Source organism: Equus quagga, chromosome 19 (genome assembly GCF_021613505.1).
Source record: "Equus quagga isolate Etosha38 chromosome 19, UCLA_HA_Equagga_1.0, whole genome shotgun sequence".
In the NCBI taxonomy this organism is placed as follows: domain Eukaryota; kingdom Metazoa; phylum Chordata; class Mammalia; order Perissodactyla; family Equidae; genus Equus; species Equus quagga.
In genome coordinates, this window is record NC_060285.1 from 21,835,134 (window position 1) to 21,847,915 (window position 12,782).

The 12,782-nt window shown below is 36.0% G+C and overlaps 1 protein-coding gene across 2 annotated transcripts in view; it reads left to right on the top strand.

Annotated features, from left to right (window-relative positions):
- The window catches only part of BLTP3B (bridge-like lipid transfer protein family member 3B), an 89,506-nt gene that overhangs the window by 13,772 nt on the left and 62,952 nt on the right, over positions 1-12,782 (top strand). The window lies entirely within an intron of this gene.

Genomic DNA, 12,782 nt, shown 5'->3' on the forward strand with positions numbered 1-12,782 from the left:
AAATTCGTTATCAGGAAAGCAATTATGTTATAAAACCAGATTCCTGGAAATGGCGCTGAATTTCTTTCAACTTAGGACTCAGTGAAAAACTTAGAAACTCATACCATTAAACACTTCTAATACTTGCGAAATTTATCCACATAAATGGTTTGAGCCTATTCTAAAAGTCTAGTAAGAAATTGGTATTTAAAGACTAACTATGAACAGAATTGTGCAGCTCATTACAGATTTACCCTAGGAGTAATGGGACAGTTGATAAACTTGTTGGTCATATGTTATCTAGCAATTGTACAGGTATGATGACCTAAATATTGTTTCCCAGTATTCTTGTCTGGCTTGATTCCATGCTATCATTTGAGTATCTGGATCTCAACCAGAATTGCCAAGGGAAAAATGCCAAGCTTGAACCTAAGGTAGACCATTAGGGAAAGCTTTGAGATTCTCTTTAGAATATTCGTAGTTAAGGACTTTTGTTATTTATGATGGCATTCAAGGATGGTTCTGATTTTGTATATACCTCTAGCAAATCCTCTGGGACTTTTGTTCCTAAAGTGTAGTCATAACTGTAATCCTTTGCTTTTTCTAGATTACATCTCCTTAACATATCTTTTTTGGCCTGGTTTATGCTTAGCTTATTGAAGATGAAGTGTTAGGATTTTATTCTAAGTTTAAACCACAGCTATCCATGCATTTATTCAAGTCACTTACCAAGAATAATTTTTTTCTTCTTTACCTTCTCATTTTAATCAATTATGATTCCTTTTTATTTAAATAACTCTTGAATTTATCTTTTTTATCCTGAACTAGCACATAGCAGACTACCTGGCACAAAGTAGATATTAATAAGATTTGAATATCTCTGCTGTCACTACTCAGATTTAACTCATCATTTCTTGCATAAATTGTTGAAACTAAATATTCTCATTTCCTTCTGTTCTTTTTCTTTATACCATGCTTGGCACTGTTACCAGAGAAATCTTTCCAAAATGCTAATCTTCTCATTTAATTTCTTAGTAAAAATCTTTTAATGGCTCATGTTTAAGCTTTTTTTAATAAAAAAAATTTGCTTATAACAGTAGAATTTTTTTGTCCAAAGAAATATTAAAATAGTACTTCACTGCATGAAACAGACAAAAGTAGAGCTTCTCTAGTTGAATCAGTCATTAGAGGGGATCAGCTGTCATATCCTTTCGCTTATTTCTTCTCCTACGTGGGTTGAATCATGAGCAGTCTCCTTAGGGGCACTGTGGGAACAATACTGATGTGTGGGATGAAACCCACATTCCTGGGCATGGGATACAAGACTCCTTCATGATCTGGCATTAGTCCATCTTTCAAGGCATATCATTTCTTTCCAAACTACCTGGTGCCTTATACATCATCTGTGCCAACTGTGTGTGATCTTGTAACCTTGAACCTGCTGCTGCTCTGCCTGAAATGTCTTCCTCTGCCCTATTCACCTGGCAAAAACTTACTCTTAAAAACATAGCTTATGTGTTGCCTCCTCCATGAAGCCTTCCCAAAGCAGTATTCTTTTTAACAGAATTAATCACCTCTTCCCTTGTTCCGCCATCTTACCTTGTTCTCATTTTTATTGTAATAGCTGTGACATAGTGCCAGACACAAATAAGAACATAATGCACTGCAGTGATTTGTTTATGTGCTTGTCTCTAATATTAAACTGAGAGGTCTTTGGAAGCAGTAGTTGTGTCTTATTTGTCTAAGTTACTCAAGAGGCTAATCAGGGCTCAGTTTTTACCATGAAGGATGATGTATGTCTGGTTGTGTCAGATCTTCTGATGTTTCAACAAAATTCAGAAACCCAGATTTTAATGTAAGGTCTACCCATTTTAAATGTTAGCCAGAAATTCAGGTCTTTTAAAACACTGTGTAGGCCAGACAAAACATATCTGTGGGCAAAATATAGCTTACAGACTGCCAATTTGCAGCCTCTTCCATTCTTTAAATGTTTATGTGGAAAAACTGGTTAGACAAGACTGGTTGAATTTCTTTACATATTACAAAAATAACAAAGCCAAACAAACTTTTAAAATTAAGAATGCTGAAGAAAAAAGGTAATTTATTATGAGCGTGCCTGATCTTTGTTCCATTAACACTGCAGGTTTTTGTTTTTGTTTTGTTTTTGGTGAGAAAGATTGGCCCTGAGCTAACCTCTGTTGCCAATCTTGCTCATTTTGCTTGAGGAATACTGTTGCTGAGCTAACATCTATGCTTGATAAGCAGTGTGCAAGTCCACACCTGGGATCCAATCCTGTGAACCCCAGGCCGCCAAAGTGAAGAGCATGAACTTAACCACTACGCCACCAGACCGGCCCCTAGGTTTCATTTTTTAAAAAAATAACATCTGTCTTAAATAATTTTTTTTAAAGATTTTATTTTTCCTTCTTCTCCCCAAAGCCCCCCAGTACATAGTTGTATATTTTTAGTTGTGGGTCCTTCTAGTTGTGGCATGTGGGATGCCACCTCAGCATGGCTTGACGAGTGGTGCCATGTCCGCACTGAGGATCTGAACCAGCAAAACGCTGGGCTGCCAAAGCAGAGCGCACGAACTTAACCACTGGGCCATGGGGCTGGTCCCTGCCTTAAATATTTAATAAGCCTCACAAATTGACATTGAAAGCTCCTTGAGGGTGAGAATTGCCATCTACTGCTATAGTGGTTACTAAATGTTCAGTAAATATTGTTGAATTGAAAATCGATCAGTACGATAATAGAATGGTAATTGATCTAAAATACCTTTTGAGTTAAAACTATACAAATTTGGAGACGGCCCTGATGGCCTAGTGGTTCAAGTTAGGCACTCACTGCTTTGGCAGCCCAGTTTGCTTCCTGGTTGCAGAACCATACCACCTGTCTGTCAGTTGCCATGCTATGGCAGTAGCTCACATAGAAGAACTAGTATGACTCACAACTAAGATATACAACCGTGTATTGGAGATTTGGGGAGGATAAAAAACACCCAGGAAGATTGGCAACAGATGTTACCTCAGGGTGAATCTTTCCCTGCAAAAAAAAAGAAAAACGAAAAAGGAAATTATCTTAAAAAAAAATTGGACAAATTTGATTATAGTCTTATCTCTGCCTTGGTGTGACCTTTAGCAGTTGACTTAACTCCTCTGGGTCTCACATTCTCTACTATAAAGTGAGGACTTTGGATTAGAGGAACTTTCGAGGTGCTAAAATTCTTCTTCTTTTTTTGATTGGCACCTGAGCTACCATCTATTGCCTATCTTTCCTCCTCCCCCCCCTCCTCCTCCCCCTCCCCTAGCTTGTTGTAGGTCCTTCTGGTTGTGCTATCTGGGACACCGCCTCAGTATGGCCTGATGGATAGTGCCATGTCTGCACCCAAGATCTAAACCAGCAAAACTCTGGGCTGCTGAAGCGGAGCGTGCAAACTTAACCACTCGGCCGTGGGGCTGGCTCTCATAAAATTCTAAAGTTCTTTGATATTCTTTGTGAGTATGAGGGCTGCTTATGACTCTATGCCATTTTGGTGTTTTTTTTTTTTTGAGGAAGCTTGGCTCTGAGCTAACATCTGCTGCCAATCCTCCTCTTTTGCTGAGTAAGACTGGCCCCGAGCTAACATCCATGCCCATCGTCCTTTATTTTATACGTGGGACGCCTGCCACAGCATGATTTGCCAAGCAGTGCCATGCCTGCACCCAGGATCCTTCACTGGCGAACCCTGGGCCGCCAAAGCAGAATGTGCGAACTTGACCACTGCGCCACTGGGCCAGCCCCGGCTCTACTCAGTTTTTCTTACTTGGCATAAAATTGCCTCTAATATCTTTAGATGACAAATGCAATGGTGTGGTTTACAAAAACCTGTGGTTCACATACCTTATGCATTTGGATTCTCCTGTATTTTATTGTTAACTAGTCCATTCTTTTTTAGTAAGAGGTATATTGTTATTTTGTTTAGTGTCTCTCAATCAGGATTTGTCTAATGCTTTTCTCATAGTTAGAATGAGGTTATGATTTTTTGGCAAGAAGGCCACAGGGGCTGGCCCAGTGATGTAATGGTTAAGTTCTTGTGCTCAGCTTTGGTGGCCCGGGATTCACCCGTTCAGATCCTCGGTGCAGACCTACACACTGCTCATCAAGCCATGAGCACCTCACCTAGAAGAGCTAGGAGGACTTACAACTGTGATATCAACTATGTACTGGGGCTTTGGGGAGGAAGAAAAAGAAGACCACAGAGGTAAAGTGACATTTTTATTATCTCATATAAAGGGTACATGATATCAACATGTCTTATCATTGTTGACGTTGACCTTGATCACCTGGCTGACATAGTACTTTTCAGGTTCTCCACCCTAAAGTTGCTCTTTTCCCCACTTTCATACTGTGCGCTTTGGAAGGAAGTTCTATACACAGCCCATAGAAAAGGAGTGAGGTGTTTTGCTCCACTTCCCTGAGGTTGGAATATCTACATAAATTATTTGGAAATTTTCAACGTGGAAGATTTATCTATTCTCTCACTGTTTTTTATTTATTCATTCATTCATTTATATCTATGTATACTCATGTATATTTATTTTATACTTTGGTTTATAATCCAATAATATTTTATTGCCCAAATTGTTCTAGCTCTGGCCATTGGGAGCTCTTTCATTCGGCTCCTGTGTCCTTTCACTGGATTTTATTTTTTAAATTGGTCTTATATTCTGTAACCTTGCTAAACTCATTTATTAGTTCTGATAGCTTTTTTTTTTTTTTAAAGATTCTGTAGGATTTTCTATATAGATGATCATGTTGTCTGGGAAAAAAGACAGTTTTACTTCTTTTCTGAACTGGATGCTTCGTTTTCTTATTGTGTTGGCTAGAACCTCCAATGCAGTGTTGAATAGAAGTGATGAGAGCAGGCATCCTTGCCTTGACTGAGGGGAAGAGCGTTTTGTCTTTCATCATTAAGTATGATTTTAGCTATAGGTTTTTGTAGATGTCCATTATAGTTTTGGGGAAATTCTCTTCTGTTCCTAGTTTGTTGAGAGTTATTTTTCCATGCATGGTGTTGACTTTTGTCAAATGCTTTTTTATTCCTCTATTGAGATCATGATGTGATTTTACTTTAATTTTTTTAATTTTTTAATTTTTTATTTTGATTTTTTTAAAGATTTTATTTTTCCTTTTTCTCCCCAAAGCCCCTCGGTACATAGTTGTGTATTTTTAGTTGTGGGTCCTTCTAGTTGTGGCATGTGGGATGCTGCCCCAACATGGCTTGATGAGCAGTGCCACGTCTGCGCCCAGGATTTGAACCGGGGGAACCCTGGGCCGCCGAAGCGCAGCACGCAAACTCAAACACACGGCCACGGGGCCAGCCCCCTGATTTTACTTTTAATGTGGTGAATTACTTTAGTTGATTTTTGAATGTTAAACCAACTTTCATTCTTGGAATAAATACTTGGTCATGACATATATCTTTCTTACACATTGTAAAACTTTGGGTTATAGCTTGCCTTGTGAAATCAGTGTAGTAGGTTTTCATCACCATTTTAAAAGAATGAAATAGAATAGAAAATATCAGACTATATTAAACTATTGCTTCATGAAATTTTTGTTTCAATTGTATGTGTGTATGTACTAGATTTTAACATAAAGTGTAATTCTTGGTAGCTCATATTAAAAATTTTGAAAATAACTAATATATTTTTTGGTCCTGAAGACAATGAGGCATAGAGTAGGACAAGAAAGCCACTAGCTCTAACAGGAGGGTGCCAGATTAAAGGAGGTACAACTGAGGTGAAAACATGGTATTGGGTAAGAGAGAAAATGAGGAAATATGGGTTTCTTTAGAAAAGCCTCATCTCTTTCTTAGTTTTGATTGGAGGGATCTTTATGGCTGCATGGTGAAGCCCATGGACTGTGAGGATGTAATTTGTTGTGGATTAGTAACAGTTGCCTAGCCAAAGGATTTGGTAGTCTGTCAGATTATGGGAAGTCTCTCCAAGAACATCCTCTCTTGTACTACTTTAGCATGTGGTCTTAAGGTACTTTTCTAGAAATATTGTTTTTAATAAAATCAACCAGAAGCTGTTAAATTTGCTTGCACAAAGATATGGGTAATATCTTTGTAAGACTCTTGTAATAATATCTCTTCATGTGTAATGAAAATTTAATCCTTGTAGGGGCACACAGTCTTGAGGTACTAGCTAGTGATTTCGATTATTAGTTCCTTTAAAGGGTTTGAGTTGGGCCCAACTGGGGAGAATGGAACAGAAATGGAGGAAGAATCTTTATGGTATCTCTAAGTTCTGAAATCTTGGATCTCTGTTTCTCTCTCAGTCACACTCCTTTATTATTTGTCAGCTTGATCCTAAGGTAGTATTTTAGTTTCAAATTCTGAAGGAAGGAATCTAATTAAGCGGCCTTAGATGCCTTTTCAACTTCTAGATCAATCAGCTTTAACCAAGGACAAAATGTTAAAATGTCCCAATGTGCATCTTTCCCCTATGTTTATAGCCTTTCTCTAGGAAGATGGAATCACTGGTAACTGGGCAGCCACCCTAACAGGTGTTTGTTCTTTACTAACAAGCTAATTAAATTAAATAACAGCAATGTTAAAAATCAAACTACTTTATTGAAGTAATTTATTTTCTAGATGGTTAAAATTAATCCTTGGTTTTTAAGGCAATGGTTCATAGCCTTTTTGGTGTCCAAAAACCCCCTTTGAAAATATGGTAAAGTATCTTGGACCCCTTGAGGCCGACTCAAACACTCAAGATTAAGATTGCCTACTTTAAGTTTTTTAATTAAACAATTTAATGTGCATTGATAAATTCCCTGTAAAATTTAGTTTTTCTTGCATTAGCATGAAATATTGTAGAATAGGAATTATTATTTCTGATTACAACTGTTATTTGAAAAACTATTATTGAGTAGCAGAGCCAATTCTTAAGTTTAGAAGAATAGTAGGCATTGATGTGAATCTCTAGCAACATGTACAATAATAGGAACTATAAATAATTTCAGGACAAGGTGAATAATTCAAGAAATGCATATTTGCTTGTGAGGTTTTAAAAGAATGTCCCAGGGGTTCATTATATGAATGCAAAGAGCTAAGTGTGGAAGAAGGCAAGTAACTAGGTCAGAAAAGGGTTTAAAAACTATGTTCTAAGATTCGTTTTAGCTCTGATTCAGTAATTCTACCCCCAAATATTACATTTAGCCTGGAGATGATTTGTTTCACAAATCTGTTCAGTTTACATTAGCAAATAAACACCTGTAGCATCTTTGTTTTTATGATGTAGCTGTAAAGCGAATCTAACGGAAGTTCAAATAAATCATGACTAAAATTTATAGTAACATCAGATATAAAATTTATACCTTTCTGATTTATGATCTACTGCATACTTAGTGTTTATTAAGCCAAAATCTTTTTTAGAAAATTTTGATCACTGGTTATGTAATGTCTTTGTATTGTTCATATATTCCTATTTAACCTGTATCTTAGTAATAGCTAACACTCACTGAGTTTTCCTATGCGTTAGAGATAATTCCTAGCATTTCACATATTCTAATTCCAGTTAATCCTCAAAACAGCCCCATGAGGCAGATACTGTTATTATCCCCATTTACAGATGAGGAAACTGAGATGTAGAGAGGTTAAATATGAAGTGTAATTTTTCTTTTTGTAGAGCTGGGATTCATGTATTTATGTTGTGTTCCCTTAACCAAATTATAAATCTTTGATTATATAGTTGTACTTTCTTTGTTTTGGCCTAAATGTTTACTTAGCACAGTGCTTTCATATAATTTACACTGTAATAATTATGTATTGATTGTAAAATCTATAAATCAAACCCATTCTTTCCATTTGCCTGAGAATCTTATTTTCCTAGTTAGTTAGCTATTTTTGTTGTTAATACTAAAAAAACTAGTATATTTATCTTCATGTATTATGTGTAATTGAAGATTTTGGATATAATGGAAGCCTGCTTTCATATTTTAAGTATATTTTGTGTTACATTGTTTAAAATATAAAGTTGACCAACAAACTATATTCATTCACATTAAAAGTTATTTCATGTGATACTTATGTTAGAATAAAGGGCACGTTTGTTTTAAAATAAACCTCTTTGCATGCCATAATGTACATAGTAATGAAACATTAATGTGTGTTCCGAATTTTAAAAATAAAGTCAGTAAGAGTTGTGCCATTTTTATCTTAATTATGTGGTATGACTTTCTTCTATTCAGTTGTTATGATTTTGACATATTTGGGTTAATCAGCTTTCTCTTTTATCCTTATTTTGAATCTTTGCTAACATATCTACTTTGGTGCTATATAGGTTTTATGCTTCCATTCTCACAGACATACACCCATCTCCATCAAATAAGTAATTATTCAGAAGTTTTATTCATTGAACTAGATTTCTACCATTTTATAAAAAGTTCAACTTTAAAATGTTTGTTTAATTTTTTAGAGCTTTAAATGATTCTTTAGTGAGCTGAAATTATTTGTTTCGGATAACAATTTATTCACTTTAGGATCAGGTCCAGTATTGTAACCCTGCTCAATTTTAATATTTAGTAGAGTGATACAATTATCTGGGGACTTCAAATGGCAGTTTAGTCTAAAGAACCTGCAGTAACACTTGGAAAAAACATAGGTAGATGCATAGCTCTTCTATGCCTTAATGCTCTTGTAAATATTCTTCTCTTTCTTTGCCTAGTATACACTTAAAGTCTGATTTTCTTATATCAATTAAATTATGACAAATGTGGCTGAAGAACCGTTTTCCTTTTCTGTTTTTGGAAGAAGTATAATTATATAAATAAATGATTGGGAAATATTCGTGTAAACTGAAATATATGTAAATTAAAGCCTAACATGAATAATAGAAGATAAATAATGTGATATATACACTGCCTACGCAATATAACGAACCAACTTTCTAATAGCTGTGGATGTGACAGTTACCAATATGTCTTCAGCTTTCTATTTCAAATAGTTTGGTAGATAAGCACTATTGATATGAGATGTTTTCAAGATTAGCTCCATAGCTCAGCTGTTTTAAAGTTTTATTTGGATAAGCATGAACTTTTTTTTTTTGCTGAGTATAAAACAATTTTAGTTTGTTTCTGGCTATGTTTTTCTTGTACTTTTTTTTTTTCAATTTTATTGAGGTTGCAATGGTTTATAACTGTAATTTCAAGTGTACATTATTATTTATCAGTTTCTGTATAGCCTGCATTATGCTCACCACCAGTAGTCTAATTTTTATACATCACCAGATATATGTGCCCCTTTACCCTTTTCACCCTCCCCCCAAAACCCTCTTCTCCTCAGGTAATCACTAATCTGTTCTCTTTATCCATGTGTTTGTTTATCTTCCACATATGAGTGAAACCATGTGGTGTTTGTCTTTCTGTGTCTTATTTTGCTTAACAGCATACCATCAAGGTTCATCTATATTGTTGCAAGTGGGGCAATTTTGTCTTTTTTATGGCTGAGTAGTATTCCACTGTGTATATATACCACATCTTCTTTATCCAGTCATCAGTTGATAGGTACTTGGGTTGCTTCCATATCTTGGCTATTGTGAATAATGCTGCAGTGAACATAGGGGTGCATAAGTCTCTGAATTGTTGATTTCAGGTTCTTTGGATAAATGCCCAATAGCGGGATAGCTGGGTCATATGATATTTTTATTTTTAATTTTTTGAGAAATCTCCATACTGTTTTCCATAATGTCTGCACTAGTTTGCATTCCCACCAGCAGTATATGAGGGTTCCCTTTTCTCCACATCCTCTCCAACATTTGTTATTTTTTGTCTTGTTTATTATAACCATTCTAACAGGTGTAAGGTGATATCTCATTGTAGTTTTGATTTGCATTTCCCTAATAATTAGCGATGTTGAACATCTTTGCATGTGCCTATTAGCCATCTGTATATCTTCTTTGGGAAAATGTCTGTTCATATCTACTGCCCATTTTTTTTTGAAATTTAATTGTTATTGAGTTAATGATAGGTTACAATCTTGTGAAATTTCAGTTGTATATTATTGTTTGTCAGTCATGTTGTAGGTGCACCCCTTCACCCTTTGTGCCCACCCCTCACCCCACCTTTTCCCTGGTAGCCGCTAATCTGTTCTCTTTGTCTACATTTATAAATTCCTCATGTAAGTGGAGTCATACAGAGATTGTCCTTCTCTATCTGGCTTATTTCACTTAACATAATTCCCTCAAGGTCCATCCATGTTGTTGTGAATGGGATGATTTTGTTCTTTTTTACGGCTGAGTAGTATTCCATTGTATATATATACCACATATTTATCCAGTCATCTGTTGATGGGCACTTAGGTTGCTTCCACGTCTTGGCTATTGTAAATAATGCTGCAATGAACATAGGGGTGCATGGGACTTTTGGAATTGCTGACTTCAAGCTCTTTGGATAGATACCCAATAGTGGGATAGCTGGATTGTATGGTAGTTCTATTTTTAATTTTTCGAGGAATCTCCATACTGTTTTCCATGATGGCTGCACCAGTTTGCATTCCAACCAGCAGTGTATGAGGGTTCCTTTTTCTCCACAACCTCTCCAATATTTGTTACTTTTTGTTTTAGTTATTTTTGTCATTCTAATGGGTGTAAGGTGATATCTTAATGTAGTTTTGATTTGCATTTCCCTGATGATCAGCGATGATGAACATCTTTTCATGTGCCTATTGGCCATCTGTATATCTACTTTGGAGAAATGTCTGTTCATGTCTCCTGCCCATTTTTTGATTGGGTTGTTTGATTTTTTGTTGTTGAGTTGTGTGAGTTCTTTATATATTATGGATATTAAGCCTTTGTTGGATATATAACATGCAAATATGTTATCCTAATTAGTGAGTTGTTTTTTTGTTTCAATCCTGTTTTCATTTGCCTTGAAGAAGCTCTTTAGTCTGATGAAGTCCCGTTTGTTTATTCTTTCTATTGTTTCCCTTGTCTGAGAAGACATGGTGTCCAAAAAGATCCTTTTAATACTGATGTGAAAGAGTGTACTGCCTACGTTTTCTTCTAGAAGCCTTATGGTTTCATGTCTCAGCTTTAGGTCTTTGATCCATTTTGAGTTTATTTTGGTGAATGGTGAGAAAGAATGGTCAATTTTCATTCTTTTACATGTGGCCTTTTAGTTTTCCCTGCACCATTTGTCGAAAGGACTTTCTTTTCTCCATTGTATGCCCTCAGCTCCTTTGTCGAAGATTAGCTGTCTGTAGATGTGTGGTATTATTTCTGGGCTTTCAGTTGTATTCCATTGATCTGTGTACCTGTTTTTGTACCAGTACCATGCTGTTTTGCTTACTGTAGCTTTGTAGTATGTTTTGAAGTCAGGGATTGTGATGCCTCCAGCTGTATTCTTTTTTCTCAGGATTGCTTTAGCATTTCAGGGTCTTTTGTTGCCCCATATGAATTTTAGGATTCTTTGTTCTATTTCTGTAACGAATGTCATTGGGATTCTGACTGGGATGGCGTTGAATCTGTAGACTGCTTCAGGTAGAATGGACATGTTAACTATATTTATTCTTACAATCCATGTACATAGAATGTCATTCCATCTCTTTATGTCGTCATCCATTTCTTTCAGAAAAGCCTGGTAATTTTCGTTGTATAAGTCTTTCACTTCCTTACTTAAATTCACCCCAAGGTATTTTATTCTTTTTGTTGCGATTGTGAATGGCATTATATTCTTGAGTTCTTTTTCTGTTAGTTCGTTATTGGAGTATAGAAATGCTACTGATTTATGTAAAGTGATTTTATACCCTGCAACTTTGTTGTAGTTGTTGATTACTTCTAAAAGTTTTCCAATGGATTCTTTGGGGTTTTCTATATATAAGATCATGTCATCTGCAAACAGTGAGAGTTTCACTTCTTCCCTCCCTATTTGGATTCCTTTTATTCCTTTTTCTTGCCTGATTGCTCTGGCCAGGATCTCCAGTACTATGTTAAATAAGAGTGGTGATAGAGGGCATCCTTGTCTCATTCCTGTTTTCAGGGGGATGGTGCTCAGTTTTTGCCCAATGAGTATGATGTTGGCTGTGGGTTTGTCATATATGGCCTTTATTATGTTGAGGTAGTTCCCTTCTGTGTCCATTTTGTTCAGAGTTTTTATCATAAATGGCTGTTGGATCTTGTCAAATGCTTTCTCTTCATCTATTGAGATGATCATGTGGTTTTTATTCCTCAGTTTGTTGATGAGGTGTATCACGTTGATTGATTTGCAGATGTTGAACCATCTACTGCCCATTTTTTGATCAGGTTTTTTGTGCTGTTGAGTTGTATGAGTTCTTTATCTATTTTGGAAATTAACCCCTTGTTGGATATATGATTTGCAAATATTTTCTCCCAGTTGGTGGATTGTCTTTTTGTTTTGTTCCTGGTTACCTTTCCCTTGCAGATGCTCTTTAATCTGATGTAGTCCCTTTGTTTATTTTTTCTTTTGTTTCCCATGCCTGAGTAAACGTGGTATTCAAAAAGATGCTGCTAAGACCAATGTCAAAGAGTGTACTGCTTATATATTCTCCTGGGAGTTTTATGGTTTCAGGTCTTACCTTCAAGTCTTTAATCCGTTTTGAGTCAATTTTTGTGTATGGGCTACGATAATGGTCTGCTTTCATCCTTTTGCATATAGCTGTCCAGTTTTCCCAGCACCATTTATTGAAGAGACTTTCCCTTCTCCACCTTAGGTTCTTAGCTCCTTTGTCAAAGATTAGCTGTCCGTAGATGTGTGGTTTTACTTCTGGGCTTTCACTTCTGTTCCATTGATCTGTA